Source organism: Perca flavescens, chromosome 17 (assembly GCF_004354835.1).
Source record: "Perca flavescens isolate YP-PL-M2 chromosome 17, PFLA_1.0, whole genome shotgun sequence".
Taxonomy (NCBI): Eukaryota; Metazoa; Chordata; class Actinopteri; order Perciformes; family Percidae; genus Perca; species Perca flavescens.
In genome coordinates, this window is record NC_041347.1 from 24,231,934 (window position 1) to 24,257,330 (window position 25,397).

The following is a 25,397-nucleotide window of genomic DNA, read 5'->3' on the forward strand; positions in this document are numbered from 1 at the left end:
CAACACTGGAATAAATTGTTTCATTTTTATCTCTGCATGATTGTGCATTTGTGGGTTGGAGGGGTTAAGAAGATGTATTTGGTATACAAAATCTCAACATTTCTTTTCTCTTTCTTTACTGCCCGCTCTAACCTTTCCTGCTCTGTCAATCATTCTTCTTGTTGTGGTGAAGGGCAGATTGCATTAACATGGAAATAACGCATTAGGTATGCTTGAGTTTGTGTGTTTGCCATATGGCATATGTTATGTCTCATCCAGTGTGTCTGGTGTTTATGAGTTAACCCTGTTCTCTCTCTTTGTGGCGCACACACACACACACCCACACAGCTGTCATTAAAGCACAGCTGACTCCATACCTGCCATATGACATATGACCCTTATGCTCACAAGCAGCCCGCAGTACACTAACCAGCTCGTTCTCCCAGCAAGCACAGCTGGCTCACATGAACGTGTGTCTGGCTGTCCGTGTTTTGATGTTGAGCAGTCAGAGAGCGTTGTTGAGGAAACAACAGGGTTGATAATTGGACATGTCCATCGAACACGCAAACGAGCGCTTTCCTCTCCCTACCGCGGAGCTATAAACATGTAAATGAGAATAACGCTGCTCTCCTCCTTTTCCACTTCCTCATCCGTTCCCTTCATTCCATCACTCATCACTACGTCCATGTTGCAATCAGCATGTGTAGGAGAGCAGGACATGCTGTCTAGTTGGTCCTAGCGGGGACACTGGCTGAATATGTAGGCAGGGGGCTCTGCATGATGATTATCATGTCTGGCAGGGGACAGCATGTGTTGGGAAAGACGGGAAGGTGATGGACAACTTATCTGTTGGAGTCAGAACAAACAAGAACAATCTTAGACAATGCTCACATTTCAATAAACAGAGAAGGATGCTGATAAAAGGGAAAGAGAAAAAAATGCCAAAAAAAACGTCCTTGGCAGCCTTGTTTCATAAGAAATATGTTTATGCACCACTAAATGGTTTTGCAGGTTTCGAAGGAAACATATTTGACTTATGGATTATGTTCATTGGCAGGGCATCAACACTGGGCTCTTTGCATTGTGTGTTCAATATCCTGTTTGTTTTAAGGCACAAAGGCACAAAAACACTTTGGTTAGGGTAAGATTGTTTTTTTGGTTAAATATTGAAAAGGTAAACAGGTTTTATGTCACCATTGACTTTTACATTTTTTTTAACCAAGATCAATCATTCCCTGACCCTAAGTGCTTTGAGTTGCCTGAAACCATAATGTTAAACATGCTTAAGTTTCCACAACAATATATAATTAAAATAATTATATTGGTGAGCAGCAGCCTCCCTTAGTTACACATTTTTAGTCAACAAATGACATTACTGTATTTAGCGAATTTAGACCATCCTCTCTTCTAGACCTCCATCCTTCCCTCTGGTCAGAAAAACAGGTTTCTGAAATTCTGAATTTCAATTATATTCCACTTGCAATAAACACACTTAATTAAAATCTACCATAAACAGCCTCTTGGTTCCCCCCACAGCTTAGCACTTAATCAAATCCATATTCTTATTTGCTGCAGCTTGTATCACAGGGACACTGACTGATTCAGTTTAGTTCAAATCCTTGACAATGGTGGGGACAGAAAATGGAGTAACCGTTAGTCATTCAGTCACACTGCAAGTCAGTCAGTCAGTCAGTCAGTCAAATTTCAGTTGTCTTTCTGTCACATAGCAGTCTTTCAAATTCAGTCAATCAGGTAGTTAGTCAAACAACGTTTCAGTCAATCTAGAGCCAGTCATGTATCTTCCTGCTCCTCTGTAATAGGCAGTATTAGACTAAGTGGTGTTGGCTAGTTGTGCCAGTACACAGAAAAGCTCCCATCAGTATCCATTGTGGCGCCTGGCAGGCCACGAAAAAAGGTAATTTGAGCAAAAGAAAATGACACCTTGGGAAAAAAAGGAAGATTGTGCGGTGAAATAGAGAAAGCAAGTTGAAAAGAAAAGCGAAAAATACATGGTGATTTACGCAAAAGTCCAAATGACAGGGAATTGGACACAGACACCTGACTGTGTTATTATATCACCATCAACAACGGCATGCTCCTCTGCCAGAGGGAAAGACAGCAAGAGGCTGGAAAGAAAGGGAAATAAAATGAGTGAGGATCTCCCCAACACAAACAAATACCCCCGAACAGGCGTGTTTGCTTTTGGCTCGTGCAGCGAGTGCGAGGCTATCAATTCAACCTCCCTTGGTTTTGTTTGAAACGGTACCATTGCTCGGCTCTCATTGTTGTCGTATTGTTTGTCAGGGTCCAGGCGGGGCCAGGCAGAGGTGGTGGTATCAAGAAGAAGAAGGGACAATTTGATGGATGTTTGTTGATATCTAGACCACTAGGACTCTGATTGCCTAACATTAAACCAGCAATAACAGGCCAATCATCCCACTTACACCTCCACACGCCAAGCAGCCGAATTGGATCAAACTGGCTTTTCTCTCTCTCTCTCTCTCTCTCTCTCTCTCTCTCTCTCTCTCTCCATCTCCCTCTCTCTCAGTCGATTCCTTGCTCTTTTCTCCTCTCTCCTGACATGCTTATTAGCTGATATTGATCCAGGCTGGTCAATTGTCAGCTCCTCTCATCCGCACCGTATTGACGGCATAATCAGTGAGAGAGGAATGGAGGGAGAGCCAGAGAGAGGGAGGGGGGGAGAGGATGATAGGCAGATGAAATTTTCTGTCAGTGGGTAAATTATTGGCTGCTGGCTTGTTGACCCACGGAGCTACTCATCACACACACACACACACACACACACGTGCGCGTCGTAAAACCCTGTGCTCATTGAACGTTTAAACTGTTATGTTCATTATAATTATGAATGAACGAAACAATAATAACTGTTGATCCGGAAATGAAGAACACATGTACTTTTCAAACAAACTAGCACTGGGTGAACCAAGGGCTGAATCTGCAGCCAGACATTGCACATACACACACAAAAACGCACACTGTGAAAGGTGTGGACGTGCTCGTGAGCGTGCCAAGAGCTGTCATGTTCAACTTAGCTGGTTGACATGTAAACCAACATGAAGCAGGTTTTTTTAAGATGTATTTATTAGTAGGTTAATCCCTTGAGATGAATCATCTCATTTCCGAGGGGGTCCTTAAAACAATTAAACATTAAATACAAAACACAAAATACATTCAAAAATACATACATCAGTCCCAAGCCTCAGTTCAGTGTCGAGCCAGTGTTTTGGAGTCAGTTTAATACAGAATATTTAGGGGAAAATTTGATTTCTTTTAGCTTTTGGAGGCATTTGATGACAAAAATAGATTTTACATGTTTTACACATGGCCTGAATAAAATTTTCTTTAAAACGTATCCCAAAACAAAACCACTCTAGTTACATGTTTGCTATTTGGCAGATGTCAGTCAGGCTTAAGCTCTGCACATTGTTGATTTCCAAAATTGCCAGCAACAGTGTGTACCTTTTGGCACTTTTAGTAGTTTGCATGTTTTATTCTTGACAACTGCATTCACAATTCTTTTGTGTCAAAAGTAGTTTTGGACTTGACTTCAAGGGCCAAACCATTGTTCTGGGATTTGAAGTGTGTGTGTGTGTGTGTGTGTGTGTGTGTGTGTGTGTGTGTGTGTGTGTGTGTGTGTGTGAGAGAGAGAGAGAGAGAGTGTCTTATAATTAGAAAATGAGATCTCATTTGATAAGTGGAGTGTCACGTCACATATGCCACTTGTGTTGTGACTGTGCCATCACCCCCTACTGCCTCCCCTGACTACCCTGCCTCGCTGCCCAGCTTCAGGGCTCCGTCTCTGGGGAGAGAAGCAGCTGGCATGGCCCCTGTCTCGCTGGAGGGCTGGCGCCCATCTCATATTCTCCCTAACGCTGTATAACACACACACACACTTGCAGAAAAACACACACAGTTGCACACGGCTCCTTCTGCACATTAAGTTTTAATCAGGCACTTAGCTGGGCATCTGTTACGGCTCTGTCCACGCTGCGCGTTAAGGACCTGTCGCCGCAGGTTACAAGCCCAACAGATCCGCTGACTGATAGACCCCTGGCCCACTTAGCGGCTGCGTCACCGCTGTATCTGCTTGGTCTGTGAAATCTGCCTAGTTGACCCTTAAATCAGAGAATGTCATGGTTATTCATTGTATAGCTCTGTGATTACTCTGAAAAGAAAATGAAAAGATGAAGGCATGAGAGGCTGTCAAATACAAAAAGTATCAGCTGACGCCAGTGGTTGAAGGATGATTTTTAGTTTTGTTTTAACCATTGTGGTGTGGTGTGCTTACTGAAGATGATGTGCTGTTAACAGTGGTTAAGAAACCAATTCTAGTATTAATAGTACTGTGTCTGACTTTCAGGCATAAGACCTTGGACCTGCATTTAGCAAAGTGTTCACCATACCTTACTGTACTGTAGTTGCCATATACTGTACATAGATATTGTAGAAATTATTAAAAGTTGCCAATGGATGTAGTAATTCAATATAGTCACAGTTTTGTTGAATAGTCTAATAACAAGTCAGTCTGGCGATGGGGTTGCTCTGCGTTAACCAGTGTTTGCTTGAAGTATACACAAACACAAATAGCTCAATTACTGGTTCTTTCTGTGCAGTTATTTTGTAAAAACTTAATTACTTTTTATAATTAGTACCATATTCTCCTCATATGTTAGTACAGTATGTACAGTAAATCTGCGGTAGTATGATCCCAACTAAACATTTGTGTGTTCACCAACTGTATTTGCCCCGTGGTTTGCTTACAGTAGACCTAGCTAATGTAACAATGCAAAGGTCTAGCCCAGTGGAGTAAAAAAAGTCCCTCACTGCACAAGGTACAGTTTTCACTACTGTAAAAACATGCTTAAAAGGACGCCCACATTTTCACTTATCTCAAAATGATGCTCACAAGGCTGTTTGGTGTGAATTTCATGATCCATGTGCATTTGAATAAAAGGAGCACCTGTGCAAGGATAAGCAGCAGCTGGATGATAAATTATATTAACTCACTTGATAGGGTGAACCAACATTCAAGGTTACTTTGGGTTGGTTTGAAAACCTTGCATTATTATTCAGGGTTACTCAGTTAAAAAGAGGAGAGGCATGGAGATGTCATGTAAGTTTCGTGAATAGGGTGAGTGGAATGTATATTAGACCAATGGCGCTGGGTCACCTTGGCAGGTTCCTTTTATTGTTTAGAGGAACACACCCCCCCCCCCCCCCCCCACACACACACACACACACACACACACACACACAAACTTGAGTTGTTTTGCCTGTGTGTGCATATGTATTTGAACCCACAATATCTCAAAAGGGCTCTCCCTGCTCACACACCTGCAAAAAGACACTTCACAAACATTGTATTTGCCTTTCTCTCCTCTTGCATCCTGTTCACACACACAGAGTTCCTATTCCCATCTGTCCCACACACACACACACACACACACACACACACACACACACACACACACACACACACACACACACACACCTTCCCCTGGGTTTTGAGGTGACAGTGACGTTGACAGTTTGAGCATAGGTTGGGTGTTTTTTTTCCGACATGTAAAATTAGCAGTCTGCCAGCAATTCTTTCTTTCTTTCTTTCTTTCCTTGTTTTTTTCTGACTGCCTGTCCACTCTCTCTCTCTCTCTCTCTCTCTCTCTCTCTCTCTCTCTCTCTCTCTCTCTCTCTCTCTCTCTCTGAGGCTGCTCTGTTCAGTGGCCCGCCACATCGTTTCTCTTCCCTGTCACCATACACACATACATGCACACTGTTTCCCTCCTCTGTCAGCCTCTCTGTGCCGCCTGACGACTTAATAGCTCCCAGTGAGTGGATTTGAGCACTCCGCCTTTGTGTGTTTACACGCACTTGTCACGCCCGCAATATTCATATGGTGATGAGAAATATTCATTTCTGGAGAAGAGGGGTGGAAGGTGTTGGTGCTGGCCTAGGGGGAGGGAGGTGAGGATGAGACAGACGAAGAACTCAGTGCCCTGACACCTACTCCGCTGTAATGCGCTGATGCCCTTCCTGTCGACGATCTCTCATTCTGTCTTCACGTCCCTCGGTCCATCCTCCCTGTCTCTCTTGCAGTCGTTCACTTGTCCGCTCTCAGGTAACGAAATTTGGCACAGATTGATTAAACGTGAATTGGTCCTCGGCACCGATGTAATTCTGCACTTGTGTACTGATGTCGCGAGACAGCTTCTCACCTTGATGAGAAATATCGTCACGTTTTAATATCGCGAGAAAAGTTATCAGGTGTGTGTACATGAGAGAGAGACATTCAAAGATAGCGTGCATATTCCTCTAGCTCTAATCTCGTAGAGCGATTACAGAGCAGAACATTTGTGAAATGTATCCTTAAAGGTCCAATGTGTAGGAATTTCTCCCATCTAGCGTTGAGATCATATATCGCAATCAACTCTCTCGCACCACGCAGTTCATAGTACGTATTACAGCTACGGTAGCCTTTACGCTTCAAAAAGCCGGTCTCTTGCTCTTTTCAATATCCTTTTGCTTTTTTTGGGCGAAGAAGAAGACTCCTGTTCCTGAAATTTGGATTTTGAATCCGTGTGCATGGTTTCCCACACTGCATAGACTTTTAACGCTATTTAAAACACACAGCATATTTCGTTCAGCTGCCTTTCCTTTCCCTGCTCTCCTCTGTCTCTCTGTCTCACACACACACACACACACACACACACACACACACAGATACACACACAGCCCGTGCACACAGCGTCTGTCTCCATCAAAACGAGAGAAGACCGCTGGCGGAATCCGCAAGTTCACGAAAGGATCTCGTGAACACCTTTACACAATCACACATTAAAAAGTGCTATAAAGAATATTTGATATTCTGAATACAATGTTGTCAGTGCATTAATGTTGTAGTCCCAACCCGACTCTTAGCAATTAGCAATTGTGCCTGCTAGTCACAAGTTTGCTGTAAAATGCGGTTGGGTTGTCGAGGTCAAAACATATGTAGCAGCTGTAAATCAAATGAACTTATTATAAAAATGGGCCTCATTCACCAATATCTTCCTAAGTTTTCTCTTAAATATGTTCTTAAGGTTCCTAAGAAAAGTCTACGTCGGATTCATGACGGGTTCTTAAACAGCAGATTTGTTCACACCTGTGTTCTTAGGATTGATGAATCCCACGTCTTCGTAACTGAAAGCGCGTGCCAGTTGTTCCTAATTATCATAAAAAAACACCCCGCAAATTCCCATATAAGGACATGACACTTCCTGTGCACCTCCTGGGAGACAGGTTTTTGGAGATTGTTGGAGGCGTGGTGGAGGAAGTACTGAATCTCAGTACTTAAATAAAAGTACAAATAACCAGAGACATTTACTTTAGTAAAAGTAGAAGATGTCCACTACCACAAACAAGGCCTGGCTTTTAAAAATAGTTCCTATCCTAACCAGCATAAAACGGAAATGTGTTGTTAGAATAGGAATGCGGTTGGTTTTATTCATGGATGTATTTTAAGACAGTTTTATTTTCTTAACCATGCAAGTAAGCAAATAAAGTGTGTGAAGCAGCGCAAATGGGGAGATGTGAAGAGGTCCAGCCAAATAAATAAGATATGAACGCGTTTTACGCAGCCTGGCGGAGGAGTAAACAACGCTGTGGAGAGAAATAGATGTAGCAACTATGATTTAAAAACGGGAATAATAAAAACAAACGTTTTCATTTTCACTTTTACCGGAGGCTGTATTACCGAGGGTCAGCGGCGCTGCGCCGGGCTCTGCAGCACCGGAGCCGGCTTGGATCAGCGGTGCCCCATATATACAGTATCTATGGCAACCAAACTTTACTGGTGAGACAAACGTGTGACGGTCAGGAAGACGTTTTGGCAGAGGGGGGAAACTGATCAGAAAATGTAACGGAACATTGTAGAAATGTACTGGAGTAGAAAGTATAGATAATTGCTGCAAAATGAAACAAAGTAAAAGTCAAAAGTAGGCTATGCACTATTGAGTCTACTTAAGTAAAGTATAGATACGTGAAAAATGTACTTAAGTACAGTTAGGACAAATTTGTACTTTGTTACATTCTACCACTGCATTTTGGCATTTTTTTACTCTTACACTGAATGTTTGCTGCTTTAATCCAGATGAGTGTTGAAAAGTATTTTCCGTGACTGAAAAAGGCACGTGTTGAGGATAGAGGACCAGCCTGAACCGGAGGTATCGGTATGAAACAGAGCTGAACAGTCCGACGACTGGAATTAGTTATGTTATTAATTTGTTTAGAATATTTTCAGGCTTCAACCAGTGAAAGACAGGGTCAGGGAGAGAAAGAGATCCGTTAGGCATTGAAGAAAGAGTAGGAGAGGAGGATAGCACCCAACAGCGTGTCCTCTGTTTTTGATACTTGATTGTTACGAAAATAAGTATTTCACCCCCAAAATATTACGGTGCAAATCCGCCATCATAATAGCAAAGCACCAACGTACAAACACGCTTGGCTTTTAAAGGGAATGGGAGATGACACTCTGATTGGTTTATTGCATGTTACGCCCAAAACGCACCTATGAATTAAGGTACAACCCTAAGTACAACCCTTTTGAACCATGCGCCCGGCGCACGGGCCCTTTATTACGCCGTCAAACTAGCAAAAGTGGATTTGGACACGCCCTAAACGCATCTGCGCCATGCACTTCACGCCGTGTGCTTATATCGTTAAAATAAAACCTTAGTTTTGCAGATAAAGATGAACAATGACAAAATAAAAAACACACAATAAATGTAAGATTAGAATGTACTTACAAATCAAAGAATGAACAGTAAAGCATATTTGCAGAGTACTTATCAATTAACTGGCTTGTAGGACAACTAAAATCCAAACTTTACAAGTCTGACTGGCCAAAAGGATTAAAAGACTGGAAAAGCACTAAAATGAGACGAACATTAGGCAGAATGTTCGTCTCATTTTAGTGCTTTCAAAGAGCAAGGTTGTTGTAATATTTCACACACAGGTCATACTGCTATTTACAGTTTGAGTACAGAGTTTGTAGTCAGAAGGTTCCTACATTGATATTCAGTTGGTAAAGAGAAGCTAAGATGCAGAGGCAGAGAGAAAGTCAGTTAGATGTTGATGTTCTGTGTTTCCTCCTTCTTTGTCCTCTATTGTTGTGCGAGCGGCCGGTCTCAGCTGCCACCGGTCCAGGACTTATCTTGACACCGGAGCAGCAATCACAGGCCGGGAGATTGAGCGCTGTTTATTTTGTGTCAATATGTCCGCTGCTACCCTAGGGCCGTAGGGAGTGCAAACACACACACAGTCGCACACGTGCATACACGCAGGCACACACACACACACACACACACACACACACACACACACACACACACACACACACACACACACACACACACACACACACACACACACACACACACACACACACACACACACACACAGAGCCTTTCTCACTCAATCACCACCCACCCCTGTTTAAAATGAATGTATGATATCTTGCTTTTCACTATTCACATCTCTATTTCTCTCTCTCAGCAGTATGACGCTTAATCTCAGTGTTGCTCTGTTTTGTCTGATATGGGGCAGCACCAATGCATTTTTATTCTCTATCTTATATTGCTTTTTTTATTCAAGGCCATGTGTGTCTATGTTTGTGTTTGTGTATGTGCGCTTTTGCGTGGGTGTATGTAAAAACCAACCCGGACCTGGCTGGTAAAAACACAGACACACTGTGTGTGTAGACTCCCTGCCTAAAGAGTAAATTGTCTCACTAACGAAGCAGCACCATCTGTAACCACTGGTGACCAGCAAACCAATGACGGTCCGTGTCAGTTCTGGCTGACAGCTGACATTGTCCCGGCCCCATCTGGTAACTCGTGGCAACAAATTGGTCTTGTTGGGTGATGATTGGGTGACTGGTGACTGGTGTGTTACAGTGTGTATATGTGTGGGCAGGCACGTGCAGACCTAGACATCAAAAGGGGCTTTAGCACTTGCCCTTTTCCTTGAGAAAGCGCCCTTTTTTCTGTGTGTCTCTCTCTCTCTCTCTCTCTCTCTCTCTCTCTCTCTCTCTCTCTCTCTGTCTGTCTCTCTCTCTCTCTCTCTGTCTGTGATACGTCTCCTTGGAGGCAGTGCTCACTGCTGCACACACAGACGCAGGCAGGCAGGCAGGCAGACAGACAGACAGAAAGGCAGCAGTCCCTTCCAGCTCCTACCCCAGGAAGTTTTTCTTGTCTTGTGTGGAGGTGAGAGGTGATTAACAGACTAAGCAGCCAGTGCCTCAAGTTTACAGCTAATTACCGAAAGTTGCTAACATGCATGAGCTACTAGCTTATAAGTAAGCTAAGGTTTAGCTAAGGCATCATGGCCATACAGGCTAATGTACTGTAATTAATGGAGACACTCCAGGTGAACAGCTACAGTAAAATCCGTGTCTAATAATGTCCTCACAATCGCTAAATTGATATGCAAACTAAGCGTAAACTAATTAAAATGCGCTAATATGCATACATTTGACAAGGCACTGCAGGTGAACAGGATAAACAAAATAACTAAACATATCAGCACAGAACTTCCCCAGTTAATGAGTTAAGAGTCTTTCCCCCTTAAATGTTAGGTTTAAAGATGTAGATTAATTTAGAAGAAATCTACAGATGCAGCTTAAACAAATGCCATCTAAATGTGTATTTTTGAAGTTTTATTTCCATTAGAGTAAAAGAAGACGTTGAATCAAAATAGACCAAAGTGTCCTGCGTTAAACAGTAACTTCATTATTTTGATCATAGGCTCCTCATCTGATAATAATAACAGTGTTTTTTTTCCTGTAAAATTAACAAAATTGCAGCAACAGCTTTTTTCAGTTTAGTGTGAAGATTTTTGTTGAGATTTTTCTAAAAGATTGTGAGAGTGTTATTTATTCCAATAACACCAAAATAATTCAAATGATTTATTGCCATTTGCAAAATTACTGAAACTATGTCCCTCTCCTTGGAGAAGTCACTTATTCTAAATATATGCTTGAAACTAGTAGCATAGAAAACATGCACATTGTAGCAGAGTTTCATTTTGCACTTTGCGATTAACTGGGGGAATACTAAAAAGTCTCTGTGTGAACTGATTATTTTGTTATATATGTGTGTGAGAGAGAGAGAGAGAGAGAGAGAGAGAGAGAGAGAGAGAGAGAGAGAGAGAGAGAGAGAGAGAAAAACAGAAAGAATGAGAGGAGCTTACCCCTCCCACTCGATTACTGACTCTGTGTGTGTGTGTGTGTGTGTGTGTGTGTGTGTGTGTGTGTGTGTGTGTGTTTGCATGCTCTTCCTTCCCTATCACTGATCTTAAGGTTCTGAGAGGTTGGCTATTGGCTGTCTCCCTCTGACACCGATGTCACTTATCCAACATTCCAAGTCAGTCCAACTCTACAAAATCACCCAAAAGAAAAATATATTTCATCACTGTGTGATGTGTGTGTTAGCACCAAGGTATCCTCTTAGTAGTCTCAAACATTTCCAGTGCCCATTACCCATATGTCTGTGCTTTGCCACATTTAACGATACACTCTCTGATTTTGTTATTGAGCCAAATACCATCCTTAAACTCCAAAATGTCCTCTCATATCCTGATTGATGTTTAAAAAAGTCAGTTATCTTGAGTTTCAAAACATTGACAGCGAGCTGGGAGGAAACTTTGAAACTGTATTGCAGCTACTGATACTGCAACAAAAGTAGGTGTGTGTGTCTCTGTATTTAGTGTCTCTGTATTTTATTTAAAATGTCATAATTTTTGTTTCTTTCTTTTTCTGGTTGCGTTGCTTTGCTGTTTGTGACATTTCAAGACTAGAGATCACCTGTCTTGGCTTTTTTTTTTTCTGATTGAACTTTTAAAAAGTAGTAATCTGGTCAGGTTCTAGACTGTCTACACCCTTTCCCAAGATGGGTAAAGACAATTGCACATGCACACACCTCATGGGAGCCTTTTCAATAAGTTACAATCTCCAATATGAAATATTCATCACAACCTTCTGTGCCCAGTTACAGTACCATGCTCTCTGTTTGTTGCCTAGGTTTGGTGTCAGACTAGTGATACACAATCTCACTCACACTAGGTGTTAAAGTATTCTTTTTGTGTTGTCCCACCTCTTCTGCCCTTCTCCATTTCTCTATTTCACTCTCTGTTGCTCTCACTCTTGGACTGTCTTTCCCTCTGTTTTTCATGCCCTGTCTTCCCTCCTCCTTTTCTCTCTTTTCTGCCCTTTCCCCCTCCTTCACTTAAGCTCTTTTGCCTTCATGTCTCCTGCACCAATAAACTTCTGATGTTCACCTTTGTTTTCTTCAATTAATTTGTCACAAAAGTGGGTGTCTGTGTGGCATGCAAACAAACCTTCCTAATGTTTAGGATATGGGAGAAAGAAGTGTGTCTTCTGTAGTATGTATAATATATCAAATCACAAATCCAAGTGAATTCCTCTATAGTCAGTAACTTGTCAAAGAGACCAATTCTCTGATCTTCAAAGATATGTACATGGCAATTCTCAGTCATCCAGGTGATCAGAAACATTTCAAAATAGCTTAAAAGTGATAATATATATTGAGCATTAAATCATGAACTAACCAACTGACAGAAAATTGTCCTCAACCTTAAAAGAGCAGAAAATCAAAACATTCAAAACTCAAATCAAACATTTTTAATCATCCATCATTTTCTAATTTATTAATTTGTATCCAGATGCTGTTTTGTGAATTTCTGTCTGGCCATTTGTTTATGGACTGAAATTTAGTATTCAGTGTATATCATGCTTTGTATTTCAAACTCCCAAGAAGAAGGTAGTCTGTAAAGCAAAAACTGAATGATGGAAATATTTTTTTTTTCTCTGACAGGCTACATGCACAGTGCAGAGATGAACATTTTGCTCCAAGTGAGCACTCATACTGTACACACACACACACACACACACACACACACACACACACACACACACACACACACACACACACACACACACACACACACACAATCAGAAAGGAGGTATTCTATAGTACAATAAGTAGTGAACCAAGGGGCCACATCCATTATGTTTCAACATGGCTGTATGAGCGCTCCTTTGTCACCTTCCACAATGGACACACTCTGAAGGGGACACAGGAAACTTTGTTGTGTGTTTTACTTTGGTTTCTCAAGACAGTTTTTTCTATATTTCTGTATGTATTTCTATATCCAATATCAAAATTGGATTCCAGCAATTGTGCATATATATGCGTACCATTGTGTTTTTCCAGTTTGACTTCTCGCATGTAAAAACCTCCATCTTTAGTAACCATTGCCCCAATAAAGGCTCTCCATGCCTGGACATTTGAAAAGAGACATGGGGGAAACGAGGAAATGACCCATGTTTAGCCACACAACATGCTAGCTGTGCTCACACAATCAGCATAGCATTAGCAGGACAGTTGAATAGAGCCATCATGGCTGCCTAGCCCTAGGGAGCCGGTGATCTTCCTATAGGCTTTATGGAAAGTGGAGGTCCTGCAGAGCAGCTGAGGGCCAGAATAGAGGCCAGTGTGGGGAGCAAGTATCTTTGTGTTATAATCCTGTCCTGCCTGATTGTTGTATGATAAAAGCTTCTATAGAACAAACTGTCAATCTCAACCATATTAAACTGGAATGAACAAAAACTTAAGCCAAATAGCATACAAATGTAGCCAATAAAAAAAGTGATTACTGGAGTTTACTGCTCTGCAACAACTTGCGTAATATGTAATATATTTAGTTTTTCTTCCATTTCTCAGTTTCTTTCCCTCTCTTCCTCTCTCAGGTGTTTTGGAAGGTATTATTTTGAAGAGACCTGCCTCTATACAAGGAGATAAAGAGAGAGAGAAGCAGATAGAAAGAAGTAGAGAGGGAGTCGGGGCTAAGTGGCCTTTTCTTGCTCTTTGTCCAGAGCTTTCACTGTGATTAGAGCATTGGAGTTGACAATTCACTTAAGACCCCCTTTCTTTGTCTCTCTCTCTCTCTCTTTCTACTTGTCCCTCCACCCTCTGTCCCCTTTCTTTGTCTCACACACACACACACACACACACACACACACACACACACACACACACACACACACACACACTCTCTCTCTCAGGGTATATTACCTGTTCTTGTAATGCAGTTAAGCTCAGCTAGAAGCATTTCCTCGTAATACCACTTAATTCACCATGTGGAAGCCGAGGTAACTGCAGTGAGAGAAACAAAGATGGTGGTGTGGGGTGGATAGAGAACAAGGAGAGAGGGGGGAGATGAGAGAGGAGTGGGAAAGGTACCATCAATGTTGCAGCTGGTTGGTGGGGCCTAGCCATCGACCCAGTGTGATAATGGCCCTGATTGCAGAAAACCAGCATGCCTCTGCCTGAGAGTCTCGTGCAAAATATGTGATATTTCGTAAAGGCAATAAACACGTGGGGCTTTGAGAAGAGCTTTGCGAGTTGGTGTGTGAGGGAGTCTCCAATTGGATTAGTCGTCCTGTACTGAAATGCGGCATTCCTGACAACTAGTCTGAATGTCCAACCTCCTGCTGGGAAAATGCAATGGAACGACACTTAATGTCAGTGTTTCCGATGAGCAGATTCAGGTGGGGTTTCAGAAACCTACCTTACTTCACTGACAGGCAGTCAAGTGACATCATCTAAGTTAGAGGTAAACAAATTACGAGGTTTAATGTGACTTAAAACTTTAAATTTGAATGCATCTATTAATCTTTAAATGTTACTCTTAGCTTCTTTAGCAAGCAAATCTGTCCAATGCCTTTTAAAGCGCCCAATTTTTTTTCCTTTTGCTTATAAGGTACGGACGTAATGTGCGTTCACATCATATACGCAGGGTTTCCCAGAGCACATTATAGCCGAGGCACGCCGCCTTGCCTGAAAAAACGCTCCAACTAAGAAGAAATCACTTATTAAATATATCATTAACCTTCATGACACAGGCGCTACAGTACATCACACTGCAAAGGCCAGATATTTAATGAGTGGGGAACTGTTTACAGTAGCATCAAATGACCGAATTGAGATGCATCAGGATCTGTCTGATTCAGCTCACTTCAATCAGAGCAGCACATTGTCTATTTCCATATAAGCAAAAGTGTGTGGAGCTGAAACGATTGGACGATTAATCAATTAGCTGATTGACTGAAAATGTTTCTGCAACTATGTCAATATTCAATTAGATTGTCATTAAATAAATATCTATTCTAATAAACTAAATATCTTTTGGTTGGCCAACTTCTGTTTCGAGTAATTGTGATTGTTTTTAATATTCCCTGGCACTTTATAGACCAATTGATTAATCGATAGCCCAATTTGCACATATTTGGTATTGAAAATAGACAAAAACACATTATGCATTGTAATAAACAGCTATTTAAAAATCACATTGTATCAATTAAACAGAAAAAGGCAGAATAAACCTAACATAAAGATCAGGAAATATTTGAACTGATTTTGCATATGAAAAAGTATTTTTTTCCCCAGTCATTCTCTTTCTCTCTAATCTAGTAGCTATAGTCAGCCAGAGTTGGACAAAGACAAGAGAGATGTGAGGAGGTGAAGAGAGAATAAGTAGCAGAAGAGAAGAGAAAATGACAAAGTGACAGAGAAAGAAAGAAGTAAGGTTGGGAGAAGAAGGAGGGGGGTGACATTGCTCCTGGGTTAGTGCTCCAAAACGGAGTGCTAAAATCATTTCAGCTCAGATAAAGCTCTGGCCACTGCCAGGCCGCCCCAGGATATCTGCCCTGCTCATCTGCCTCGCCAATAAAACGTCTGCACACAGGGAGCCTTCAGGCAGCCCGCCACACAAAAATGTGAACACATCCGCACACACAAATGCAAATACACAGTCAGAAATACACATGGGCACTGCTGTATCACATGTGCACGCACTCGCTGGCCTCTCATGGAGACTTTGTCGCAGTGCAGTTTATTTCAGTTGAGAGAGAAGAGCGACAGAGAGCCCCAGGGGTCTCCTTCCTCTTCTGAACCTCCCAAATTAACACCCTGCCGCCACCATTCCTCCTCCCAGTCACCACTGCCCACACCCGTTTCAATCCTTTATACTTCAGCCCACAAACTCACCCCAATCCACCCCATTAACCATCTTCCTATCCTGCTCTGTCCTTCTCATAAACTGCTTTCACCCTGTCTTCAGCACCAGTCTTTGCTCAGAAGTCAAGCCTAATCTTTTTGAGTCTGAAAGCATTTCAGTTTACTCACTACTTTGGTTTGTCATCCTTGCCAAATGTCAAAACCAATGTTGCGATCTTCTTAATATTTCTGGAATGGCTGGACTGGTGATTCAATTGACAAACTATTAAAGTCAATTCAAAGTCAATATGATGATTTTGTGCCGACACAGGCAGCCAAGGCAGTGCATCCGGTGGTTGAATTAATTGCAAATCGTCTGTCATTACCAAAGTTTCAATGCATTTAGGGAATAATTCGAAAAAATCTTTCTTTTTCACATATTATTAATCATTAATTGAATGTGTAATTTAATATAATAGCAGCATTTACGGTAAACTACGGAGGGTGATATTTTTACGTCCGTTTCGGAGCGACAGAGGGAAAATATTTCAGTCGACACATTAAATGGAACCGGAATTTGTGTTCTAATCCGGTCCGATTCCTACCGGTTGCATAGGGGTTTCGGTACCCAACCCTATACATAATACAACTTCATGAAAGTAGACTGAACATAACAAAACGGCATAATAGTGAAACAAAGGGTCCAGCAAACAAGCACACTAACAAGCAATAAAGTAGCTGCTCAGCTGAACATGCAAGCCACCAAATATTTCTTTACAATATTTAAATTCAGCAGCTTGATGTAAGAGCGTGAAAAGAGCGTGAAACTAAGTGGTCAATCAGGGGCTGGAGTGACCTTACAGGCAGTCAATAATTTAAGTTGAATCACACAGCGTACTCAGTATATTCTGTAGAGCCACTGTAGCACCAAATCAGAATTGTAAATCTTATCTCTTAATAACAGAGCTATAATGCAACAAGCTTATATTTCTAATCATCTTTGCTAAATTATATTCACAGCAAACCATCTTTGCTGCCTCAGCCATCTTGAAACATCTCGTCACACACAGCTGTCATTTAGCATTCATCCATCTAGGGTTGGGTACCTTTTGCATCTGAATCAATATCAGTACCGATACTGGTACCTGAAATTGGGTTCCTGGTACCCAACGGTACCTTTTTTCAGTACTGTCCCTCTGTAATTACAAAAAAATTATTTCAGTTGTAAAAATAATTCCAAACCTATTTATCCTATTTACTTAGACCTAGGGCTGTCAAAATTAATGCATTCATTTTTGCGTACATTTTTTAATATTTAACTCGTTAAAAAAAATTAACGAAATTAACGCAGCTGTGTTTGTTTACTTCATGTGGCGGCTGAGAAACGTAATACGCCTCCATAACAGCAGGCGGCGCTACTCTGTATTGTTGCCCAAGTAATGAAAACCGGCAGCTGATTGGACTTAACGCAGCGTCACATGGGTTTGTTTTCTCCGGAAATCCAAAGCCAGACTGTCATGGCGGCCGTTCAGAATACGATCTCATATTGTACTAAAATAGTTCACTGAAACATGTTTCTGAAAACATTTTAAGCGAGAAATAGGCCGTGCAGTTGCTGAATCTGTCTTCATTTCAGCTCAACAAAGGTCAGTTTAGAAGATTTTCATCAGATTTTGAGAGACTCTAGTCACCTCATCCTGCTCGCCATTTCCGGGTGAGTCCCGACTGCCCTGCCGGCGACTGAACATAGGCTCGTTGGAGATGAACTGCGCCTCGCCTGTAAAGTAGACAAGAGCAGGCGACAGCAGCCAGGGACGGTGATTTTTTTTTTTTTTTTTGTGGTTTTTAGCCTGTTTTATTTTCATCATGACCGTTTTTATTTGCTCTTTAATTTTTCATGTAAAGCACTTTGAATTGCCTTGTTGCTGAAAGGTGCTGTAGAAATAAAGTTGCCTTGCCTTACAACCTCAGCCTGTCAGTCAGTCACCAGGGCACAGAAACCACCGTTGTGCCGGCTTGTCTCGCAGGAAGTGTAACGTGAACAGCACTGCCACTGCTTTCGGCTCGCAATATTTCTTTTTCCCACTATGGCCACACCAAGACCCACCCTTCAATAGCTACTATTGGTTAGGCGTCCATGCTTACGCAGGGTAACGTAACCTGATTTGTTCAGATCCACTCAAGGTAAAATGCCTAACCCCAACCAATTGACCACTATGGCGACGGCAAGTGGTTCTTGGCGTGGCCATAGTGGGATTTGTAATTTCTGTAACCACACTTGAAACCCCTTTATCGGCATCGCCGTGACTCACTGTGACTTCAACAAAACTGCAGAGCCAACGTAGTTTTCTCCGTCTGCACCTCCGCGTGCGTGCGCATGCGGCACCGTTTGATTTTATGTGAACCAATATGATTCGGTCGGTACCGGTGAAAGTACAGGGTTCGTTACCCAACCCTACATCCATCAGAAATCATCAATCCATCATCAATACAATATCCAGATTGTATCAAATGTTTTGTGATCAGAGTGATGGTGAATGGAAAGACTAGAGCTGAAACAATTATTTGATTATTAAATAAGCAAATAAATCGAGCCAAAATGCCAAACATTCTCTATTTCTAGCTTCTCAGTTGTGTTGCCTTTCCTCGTCTTATGTTACAGTGAACTGAATATCTTTGAGCTTTGGACTGTTGATCAGACGTAACGAGCCATTTCAAGATGTCACCCTGGGCTTTAGAAAATTGTCATGGATATTTTTCACACTTTTCTGACATTCTAAAGACCAAATGAGTAGTTGATTTATCAAAGGGAAAATTGCCAGATGAATTGATTGAACAGAAATAATCCTAAATTGCAGCCTTAAATACGACTCCCCTCCCCTAAAATTACTGTTTAAAGTGCACCTGAGCAAAGCACATACCTTAGCAGTAGGCATTGCTTGGCAGCCACTGGACAACACAACAGCCCTTGGCCGTGTGAGACCCCCTTTGATGTGTTGCCAAAGGTTATAACATTGACAGTCAATTTACAATTAATTTGACAGCCCCTAAGCATCACTGTCTTTGTATCCAAAACAGATCTGCACCCTCCATGTGATCCTTATAGCCTCCCCTCTGCATTATTTCTTCCCCCATCTCCCTTTCCTCTCTTCTTCCCTCAGCACCTCTTCACAGAGATAGCAAATCTCTGTCTCATGTTTAAGGCATCAGTGTCTCGTTGGGCAGACTCCTGGAGGCTCTAGTAGTGGATGTGATTTCGGTCTCCCCCCTCTTGTTACCCACTCCCACTCTGTCACTCTTCCTGAATATATCCTTGTCTACCCCCTGTCAGTTGCCTCCCTGTTTGAATTTTGATAACATTGTGGTATACAACTTGTAATCGTCCCCTGCTCATTACTACACTGATGTGCCCACAGAAGTACGAACACACATAGGAGCAGACATGTTTTCACCCAAAACTATGCACTCTCACTCATGCACACACCTCAGACTGAGTCATGGTAGAGTGGGTGTAGAACATTTTCTCTCAGACTTTGTTTTTCAAAATTTGTAGCAGTTGTGACTAATCTAAATAAAGTACAACTAACTAACTAACTACAAAAATAGGGTACTGGCTATATAGAGTGCCACAAGTGTGATAGAAACATGATAAGGTTTCAATCTTAAAGGGAAACTTCACCGATTAGCATTAAGCTTTGTATCCGTAGAACCCCGGTAGTATTTTTGAATGACCATGCTTCCCTCCCTCATGTCCCCCTGAGAGGGGAGATCTCTGTATTGAGGGTCTGGAAAAAAACCTCAGATGACGCAAAATGACGATTTTTGCGTCATCTGAGGCTTTTTTGCCCAGAGGCAAACGACTACAGCCTGTATGTCAGTACCCGATCCGTTCCAACTGCACAATCCGTTCTGCGCATGAGCAAGATGTTCGCGCATGCGCTGTGGTACGATGATTTACGACACTACCCAATCTGTTCCCACACTAGCCTCCACCGGGAAGCTAACGTTAGTTTAGCTAATAGCTAATTCACGTTAGTTTAGCTAATAGCTAATTCGGGCGGACCGCTAGGTGATTATAGCGGTCTGCCGTTAGCCTCCACTGGGAAGCTATAACGTTACTTTAGCTAACAGTTCATTTGGCTAACCGCTAGCTGATTGTAGCGGTCTGCCGTCCGTCAGCCTCCACAGTTAAGTTAACGTTAGTTCAGCTAACAGCTAATTCGGCTAACCGCTAGCTGAGACAGCATGCAAACTTTTAAAAGACCCTCAAAATAAAATTTCAAAACAAACGTTAACATATATAACAGCTGTTACGTCAGTTCTACTTTACTTGTGCTCATTTAAAATACAATCACTCAATACTTGTCTTTATTGTTACTGTAAAGTCTTAATTTTGCTGTAGCCTGCTTTTCCCATTATGTTTGACTTAACGTTATTTTAGACTGAATCTAGCTGTCCGTTCTGCCTGCACGATCCGTTCTGCATGCGTTATTTGTCAGCTAGCGGTTAGCCGAATTAGCTGTTAGCTAAACTAACGTTAGCTTGGGTGGAGGCTAGCGTGGAACAGATCGGGCAGGTCGTAAAACAGTATCATCATCTGCGCATGCGTGAACATCTTGCGCATGCGCGGAACGGATTGTGCGGGTGGAACGGATCGGGTACTGACACTGTCAGGCTGATTCAAGACCCCTCCGCTTCGCGTCGGGTTCCTGATCACCCTGTCGGGGTTGTATTCGCTATAACAACCGCCTCGCTCTACATTATCCCTTACTTATTACATGGCTTGGTTGAATTCTAATGTAGAATGCGGTCTGTTATTTCTTGACAACAGACCGCTGCTAAGGATAACACACCATTGCCATGCATAGCAGAGCGTTGCCATGGACACAGTTCTGTTCACTCTGGAGCTATCAATCAATCCGCTGAAAGAAGTCCGGATAAGGTATCAGCTGTGGCCAAAAAAAGCATGTTTTAAAAGTGTAACACCACTTGAGCCACGGTGATACGTTTTTTTGTGTATATGGTTGAAATGACAATAAAACACACTTGTTGAGTTGATCGTCTCACTGTCTGTCTGTAAAGGGCAGGCGTGGCTTGGGAGTGGCCTCATACAGCAGCAAAGCAAGTGCATTCTGGGATTTGGTGTCTTTCATCCATATGAGCCAAAAACACATTTTCTGTCTTATCTTGGCCTAGAAGGCACCAATTTTAATTTTTTTTTCACATTTCTACTACATAAGTGACCCAATTTAAAGATATATTCAGCTTTCCAGCGGTGAAATTTCCCTTTAACCTCAAAGTCGAAGTTGTAGCTGTTGTGGAGCTTTCGATCTTCAGTAGCAGATGGGGGTTTCTCAGTTGTCATGGGAATTGAAGATGTTAAACAATATTCTGAGCACTATAAGGACTTCTCGTCCATGTTGGCTTCAGAGTTGCAATGATTAGTCAATGAATTAGTCGATCGACAAACATTTTTTATTTTATGCAACATTGTAAAATATTTGCCGTTTTTTTTTTTAGCTTAATGTAATTATAAACTGAACTGAAGCTGAACTTTGGTTTTTGGACTGTTGAGAAAAAGAAAAGGACGTGGGTCAGCAAACAAGAGATAAAGAAACTACAACTTAACATTATTTTGTATAAATTATTTTATTGTAATGCTTATAATGTGTAAAAACAGAGAAGTGACAGAGGTTGCAGACAGATTTACACCAGACCAACTGACACTGCTTCAGTTATTGGCGTTCTTGCCTTCCACAATCTCATTTATTTGTAGATGGGGCTCGTTTTGAGAAGAGCTTTTTTTAAACACAGCATACCCAGGGTAACAATTTTTGTTGAAACAACTGGTGTTTTGGATGACAAATAGGGTGAAACTTGTATAAAAAGTTGGTTAAAGGTCCTATGACATGCTGCTTTTTGGATGCTTTTATATAGGTCTTAGTGGTCCCCTAATACTGTATCTGAAGTCTCTTTCCTGAAATTCAGCCTTGGTGCAGAATTACAGCCACTAGAGCCAGTCCCACAACGAGCTGTCCTTAGGACGTGCTATTTCTGTGTCTGTAGCTTTAAATGCTATTTAGGAGGAGATAGGGGGCGCAAGGTGGAGGGTGGGGGTGTGGCCTTGACCAACTGCCATGCTTCGCTCGTTTGCAAGCCATGATGTCTCTCTCTTTCTCATGGGCGGGCCAGATTCTCTGGGTGGGCAAAGCAGAGAAAGGGGCGGTAATCTTTCCCCTTATGACGTCATATAGGGAAGATTCCAGATTGGCCCATCTGAGTTTTCATTTTCTCAAAGGCAGAGCAGGATACCCAGGGCTCGGTTTACACCTATCACCATTTCTAGCCACTGGAGGACCCAGGGCCGTTTGAAGGAATTTGGGGGCCCTAAGCAAAATGGACATGGAGGCCCCCCAACCCCCCTGCCCCGCACGCACGCAAAGCCTACAGGAACCACAGCATAGCCATTAAGTTTAAGTTCACCCACACTTTATATAAATAAAAAAAGTTTACAGTGCATAAACTGCTGTTGCATAAACTGTGCATAGATAAATGTTTAAAGTGCAAATACTCGTGTTGCATATACTTTGCATAAATAAAAAAAAATTATGTTTTTATTAATATAATCCATCTGTCGAGGTACAGAATGCATCACTGAAGCCTGGTTCAGACGGCAGGATAATTAGGCCGATTTTAGCCCCGATTCACCCCTCCCGACAATCCTAAGGATGCTCAGATTATCGTAAAATAATCAGATCCGATATTCCTGCCGTGTGTGGTGTGTTAAGACTGCTCTCGTCTGCTCGGAAGGACGTCGGGACCGCTCCAATCTCAAATCGGGGATATCCAACATGTTGGATTTTTTTGGCCCGATTTCTCCTCGTGTGTGGTGTCCCCCGGGGACAAACGAGCACGCAGCCTGTGTAAAATAAATAAAGTCGATGGGCATAACTACATCCACAACTGCAGTCCACCAGAGTACATGGAAACGAATATATGAACATTTATTTCAACGGTAATTAATCTGTGTAATACTTAACGACATTTCTATGACAAAAAACTAATCACCTCCATATCATGATGTAGCAAGTATAGTCCATGCTCGCGTTGTCTTCTTTGACCATCGCCTTTTCTTTTGATAACGTTTTTTTTTGGTTAAAAACAAACTACAAACTATCGCCACTGCATCCTCTTCATCCGCAATGATTGTTTACTCTGAAGTCACGTTTGATCTCGAGGGATTTTGCGAGATTTCCCGTCTGACCTGGGAATGCTCGGGAGTCAAATCGGTTCGTGTGTGATGTGTTGATTTTGCCGTGTGCTGCGCACCACACACTGTACGACCAAAACTGTTAGACCCGTAATTTTTCATCACCGTGTGTGGGGTCTCTCAGGATTGGAAAATTGGCCGACAATTTAAAAATCGTCCCGTGTGAAGCAGGCTTGAGTGTCTGACACCTAGAAAATTGACAGGTTACTGTATATTAAAAATTCTGAAATGTCCATGGGCAAAAGTGACTGGTATTTACACAGTTTGGTGGGAATTCAATAGTGATTTGCACTGTTTTTTTTCCTAACAATATGACAGCACACACTTATCAGTTTAAACTCTGGGCTGTGCAGGATATCAGCTTTAATTACAGAGCTTCTGGTGGTGGGACCTTGTGCTATAGAGGAAACATCAGCACTGAGAAGTGATGCATCTGTCGATGTTGAGGATGAAGTTGATGCTGGAAAAATAATTGAAAAAGAAATCTGAAATTACCTGTGAAGTACGTTTTACCATTTCACTGTTAGCATATTGAAAGAGGTCACTATTAACAGCTCAGCTCAGTGAGAGAAATTCACTCTACCTTCATCAGTGGAGGTATCCTTAGGAAGAGCCTGAGGGCTGAGAAATTTAAGCAAAACACCTTGAGGGAGAAAGAAAAGATGGTAACACTTTATAATAACAATCATTAATAGATGGTAAATTGATAGTTAATATTTAGTTAATTGTAATTTAACTGTTGGCAAACAATCTTTTTACTGTTAACAAACAATGAAATTATAATTAAATGTTTACTAATTATTAGTAGTGCTGTAAATTCAGTTTATTGTAATACACATTATATCTATCATATAATATATTAGGTATCAGGTAATGATTAAACATTTTTTGTAAACCTTTAAGAAACCATTTTTAAAACATTACATAGACGGACAAATTATTCCTAACACTTTAAGGGTTACTAATGCTTAAAAACATCCCAAGCTAATTTATGGTGTGGTTTTCCTAACCCCTATTTGGTAAATAGATTATCACTGTGGAATAGTTAGTATAGCATGCTAACGTTATGCCACTTTCATCAAAACCTATTACAAAGCTATAGCAATGTCATGTCATTAAATACGATAAACAGTGATTTTGGAACAGATCTGCGTCTTCCTTATCCCGTTAAAAAACATATTACAGTTGTAACCATATTCCGTCCTTTCAAAAAAAAAATTTGCACTTAACTGTTCGTCACAAGCAGCATTTGCCGTCAGGCAGGTTACAGGTAACGTTAGCCAACATAAACATATTTTTGCTAGCCTACCTGCTGCAAAATTACACCAAGACAAGTAGAGCTATTTTATCCAGTGTAATTTATCACTTACCACTATCTTGTTTTTTCTTATCCTCCTCTTCCTTTCTCTTCTTCCTTTTCTGTCTTCCTGAAGCATAATTCCGCTTCATGATGACTGCCGACCGAGGAGGTTTTGTATTTTGCCGGCAGCAGAGATCACTAGAAGGGCCCCTTGAGGGGGATCCCGATAACAGTGTCATTGCACTTTACTGCATTGACTATCAAAGGGGCGCTCACAGTTTGTCGTTGCATTTTATTCTTAACCAGTCGTTGTCTTGGGGCCCCAGGCCAGCTCGGGGCCCCAAGCAATTGCTTGGTTTGCTTGCCTTGTCGCGACGGGACTGGGAGGACCATAGGCAGACTGGGGGGAACGCATATTAATGTTAAGAAAAAACTCATAAAGTGAGATTTTCATGCCATTTCCATCCATAGTATCATTAAACCACACAGTCACAGGATACTGTCAGTAAAACAAAAATAGAACTGTTTTCACACATACGTATGCAGTTTGTTGTGTTGTTTAAATTCTAATTGAAAGTTGCACAGCCATGGATTGTAAAATGTATGTAAAATAAAGACCGTAAAATAAAGAAATACATTGACATTAATCAAGTGATCCACTGGTTTTTATTATATCACTGCATATTGCTCCTGGACTTTGCTATAGGCAAGAAGATTCTGATTTTTACATTTCACATCGGTTCACATTCAGAAGGAATACTGCAGGTTGAAGGCA

The 25,397-nt window shown here is 41.6% G+C and overlaps 1 protein-coding gene and 1 long non-coding RNA gene across 3 annotated transcripts in view; one reads left to right on the forward strand and one right to left on the reverse strand.

Annotated features, from left to right (window-relative positions):
* camkmt (calmodulin-lysine N-methyltransferase) overlaps positions 1–25,397 on the forward strand; it is a 118,873-nt gene that overhangs the window by 51,703 nt on the left and 41,773 nt on the right. The gene's annotated exons all lie outside the window — the stretch shown is intronic.
* Positions 23,293–24,791, reverse strand: LOC114571667 (uncharacterized). Its single transcript, XR_003694699.1, has 3 exons — positions 24,693–24,791; positions 23,906–23,965; positions 23,293–23,782 (listed from the first exon to the last, which is right to left on the reverse strand). It is a non-coding gene; the product is annotated as an uncharacterized LOC114571667 (long non-coding RNA).